The sequence below is a fragment of the Sus scrofa genome, unplaced genomic scaffold (genome assembly GCF_000003025.6).
Source record: "Sus scrofa isolate TJ Tabasco breed Duroc unplaced genomic scaffold, Sscrofa11.1 Contig53, whole genome shotgun sequence".
In the NCBI taxonomy this organism is placed as follows: Eukaryota; Metazoa; Chordata; class Mammalia; order Artiodactyla; family Suidae; genus Sus; species Sus scrofa.
The window spans coordinates 1,055,647-1,060,445 of NW_018085237.1; positions in this window are offsets into that span (position 1 = coordinate 1,055,647).

Below are 4,799 nucleotides of genomic sequence, written 5' to 3' on the forward strand. Positions count from 1 at the left end.
ATGCACAGGGCTTAGCCCAGCTGCCCACAATCTTGCCACTGAAGCCCCCTGTGTATTCCTAAGCACCACCCTCCTTCTCACTTACCTGAACCCCTGATGGGGAGGGTCTTGACCAGGGACAGCTCATGGTCCAATACCTTGGCAGTGTGTGTCTGGGTGCCTGCATCTAGAGGAACCCAAGACATGCCAATGCCCAGGACATGCTTCAAGCATTTGAACCCAACTTCCCCACAACCAGGCTGCCAATCCACCTCCAAATCCAGAAGGGACACCTATGCCCTCAACCTGCCAGAAGGTGTCTTGGAAGAGAGAGTCCCTGGGGCCCAGGAAACACCCACACATCCTCTGTGTGCTTGCTGTGGGTGCGTTCTGCTCAACAGTCCATCAGCCCAAAGGCAGAGACTTCCTGTTTGGAGTCTTGCAGCTCTCACCTGTTCCAGCCTCAGAGCTGCACCTAGGGACAGAAGGGGCTTTGGTGTCCTCGTGTTGACATCTGATGGAACAGCCACTCTCAGGCTTTCCACCTCTCTCTGTCTCAGCAGTCCCTGGGGCTGCATTGTCTGGGGCCCATAGGAGGGTGGGGTCTCCTTCCCCCGCTTTAAGCAAAGACCAAGAAAGACCTTTCCACATGTGCTTTCTCTCTCTCTCTCTCTCTCTCTCTCTCTCTCTCTCTCTCTCTCTCTCTCTCAAATGCTTTCAAAGCATGGAAGCCAACCTACACCATGCCTGGCTCTGGAAACCCTTCTCTCCAAATCCATAAGGCCATGCCAGCCTACTTCCATTTGGATTGAGCCTTGCACATATGTATGGATGAAGATAGGTGTGTAAGGATGGAATGAGCACTTTTGTTTTAATTTTTCCACTTTTATTCCTTCCTTCATACAGTTCAGTCTGTCCTCAACTCTTACATTATTCCTTGTTTGATCTTTCCAGTTCTCTCTTTCCCACTTTCTCTTGAAATGGATTGACCCCACCTGGAGTGTGCATGACTTGGATCCCCTTTGATTTTCCCAAGGCCCAGTGTTTACCAAACCCACCACACTGACCAAATCAGCACTTTTCCCCAGGGTGCCAGAAGGTAGCCCAAAAGAACTTTCTTTGGATCAATCAATAGAGCAGCCTGCTGCAGATGCCCAGCCTGACTCTAACTCACATCACCTCACCAGGTGCCTTGAAAGAAGAGAAGACCCCTCCCATGGAAATACAAAAGGAGGTTCATGAGCCCTCTTGAGATACTATGTCCAGCACTTGGCACTGCTGCTCTCCCTAGGAGCTCCATTTTAGCAACTCCCCTTCAAGCCTCACAGGCACTTTATGCACATCCCAAAACCAAGGTCACTCTGGGCTTCCAAATTTGAACAGCTCAAGCCTGGAAACCAGGAAAGTATATCCAAAACAAATAACCCAGTTTACAAACAGGGAGGAAGCCTGAGTCAACATTCTCTGAATTCAGATAGACGTAGGGCATCCAGCACCAAAAATATAACACCATTCCTCATTCCTAAATAATTCCAAACCCCAACAATGTTGAGGTTCCTCCTCAGCCCTTTCCCAATAGCCATCTTTAGGAGGCCTTCGAATGACAACCCATGGGCAGAGTGTGGCAAGATTGTGCCCTCCCACAAGGTGGGTGTGTACATATATTTGTTCAATCACTGTGGACCACAAGATCCAGAGAATCCCAAAAAGAACCCTGGCCTGACTGTCAGACCCAGAACTACCACTCATGGCCCTGTCTCCAGAAAAAATATTCTCTTCCAAAACTTACACACCTCACTATGTTCAGGCAGCACTCTACACAAGAACAAGGCATGAAAAACCATTATATGTCTGTGGAGAGAGGATTGGATTAGGAAGCAGTTGCCCCTATACACAATGGAAGATCACTCAGCAATTAAACTGCACAGAAAATGGTGCCATAGGCAGCCACAGTGTTGGAAAATGAAATGTTCAGATGAAATGGAATGTGTCTGTGTGAGGGACACACACACCATGTGACATCCCTTCCTCTTGAATCTTACAAATGACACCCAGGAACCTTCCTACAGGGAAGAAATCCTTGGACTGCCCTACAGATGGTGGTTGCCAAATGGGAGGGGAAGGTGTGGGAATGCTGGGATTTGGGAGGTCATTGATCCAAACCCTTGATCTTGCAGTGTGTTTCAAACATCCTGCTGTGTAACAGAAGGTTCGGTATCTAGTTACTGTTCTTGGCAACAAAGGGAGGAGAATGTGTGTAATGCTGGATGGATAGACATGTGTGATGGGATCACATTTGGGGAAACTGCAATGGATTCACTTATAGTAAGTGACAATCAAAAATGAGTCATGAAAATAACACAAAAAGTGAGCATCTCAGCATTCAGCAGAGAAGGTGTCAGGGTCTAAACCACTGCCACTAGGGCAAAGAAACAGACCTAAGGAACCTGTGGATTTGGTCAAGATTTCCAAACATAGCCACATCGGACCTGACGTAATGACCTGGCATGGATGAATTATTGAATATAAAAACATGACACGTTTTGAATTTATTCACTTACTGTGTTATTTTCTTGCACACGTGTGGAATGCAGATCCACCCTTCTATGCAAAAGCATCCACTTTTAGGCTGGACATCCCCAGGCTGGCACTTCAAAGCCACTCACACCCAAGATGTTGGATCAGGAGAGAGTTAGGGTTGATATATCTATCTATTTTCTTAGGTATTCTTTCATACTATATAAGGGTGTGTTTGTTTGTATGCACGTACAAATATACACATATTTATATATAGAAAGAGTGAGAGAGACTGAAAGAGAGAGAGATTGACATTGACTCATTTCTTTATCCATATAGCTCATTCATTTCAATTGCTCTTTTATTTATCCATGGATTTTGGTGCCCCCTGATACATGGAGTGTGGTATGGCCAGAGTTGAATCACCCAACCCAGCTCTTGCCCCAGACACAGCAGTGACCATGAGAGACTCTCAAGCCTGGTTGCTACTTAGGAACTCTCTGACAGCTTTCTTTGAGTGTATATACGTTAATGTGTCAGTGAATGTATGTATATACCCTCTGCCTAGGAATTGTATGCAAGGTTCTGCTCTTCCTCCCAGTCTAGTACTTAATTCACTCTGTCACCCGAGGAATTGGGTAAGGAGAGCATTTATGATTGTCTTATCTATCAATCTGCTTTGCTACTGTGTAGGAATATATGTATTCATTGGCATGCTTATCAATTCAACTCATTCTTTTCAATATCTCTTTTTATTTATAAAGGTATTTGGGTGCTATATGTAATGTTGGGATGTGGTCTGCCCAGAGATTGATCTAACAATGCACCTATTACCACAGCCACAGCAGTGACAGAAAGAGACTCTTAAGCCAGGAAGCCATGATGGTACACCCTGGGAGCTTTCTTGATGATACCAATCAACCCTGCTTTATTCATCAGACCTGGGTTCAGTCAAGTATCCATAACCTAGCACAGTACTGAAAACTGAGGCTCATCTTGAAAGGCAAGAAGGAAATTTCACAAAGTCTCTTGAGTGAAAAAAGCACAGGGGGTTAACACTCTTGCCCAACCTAATGACACCAAGACCCCTATACTTTCATCAGCACCAGCCTCTTCCTCCACGTATCCAAAGCCCCAATGGTCAGGGGCTGAAAAATGGCCAGCTCATGATACAACGCAGATTCTGTGTGTTCCTCAGCTCCTGTCTCCAGAGGAACACAAGAGATACCGACATATAGAGAATCTTTCAAGCATTCTAAGCACACTCCCAACAACCAGGATGCAAATCCACCTCAGATGAGGGACACCTGTGTCCTTGGCCTGACATGTGGCATCTTGGGCCAGATACTCCCAGGTGCCCAGGAAACTGAAAAATACCCGGGTTCTTGTTGCATGTTCTGCTCAACTCAACATCAACCCCAACACTGAGCCTGCACCTGAGCCTGCACCTGCAAGGCTGCACCTGGGTCCAGAAGGTACTCTGGTGCCATCTTGTGGACATCTGCTCTAACAGCAACTCTCAGGTTTTCCTCCTCTCTCTGACTCAGCCACCCTCCAGGGCTGGACTGGCTGGGGGCAATAGGCCCCTTGAATTTCTTTCCTCCGATTTCCAAGTGGAGATATACCAAGAAGTACCAATCCATGTGGGCCATTTCTCTCGCAAAGGTTTTCAGATCCTTGAGGCCAAACTACACCTTGCCACTCCATTCAAAACTTCAGCTCCCAACCCCTCATAGAATAACAGCCTTCTTCCTTGTGTAGTGATCCCTGCAATGATGTATTGATGAAGTATTGATACTTTTTCATAATCTCCCAGTTGTGATTCCTTCCTTCCTATGCCAAAATACTGCTTCTTTGCTTTCCTTCCTTTTTTCCACTCTTTCCCTCATTCTTCCTAATTTATTGACCTCACCTTAGCTGGCCTGAGTTGTCTGCATATTGATGTTTTTTCAAGCAACAGAGGTGAGGAATCCCAACACAGGGACAAAGACCGATCTTTTGCCTAGGGAATTGGGGGGATTCTTGCTAAAAACTCCCTTTATATCCATCAATCTACCAGCTTTAGGTCAGATTTTCATACCATGTGTATTGAAAGACTAGAGGAGGCTCAAAGGTCAAGCAAAGGATGGAGTTTCATGAGGTCTCATGAGAGAATATGCACAGGTATTAACACAGCTGCTTGCCAAAGGATCACCATTTTACCACCATCCATGCACCAACCACAGGAAATTTATCCTGAAGGAAAATAAGAAGCTTCCATGGGAAGAAAAGGACCAAGGTTCAGGAGACCTCTTGAGGCAAAA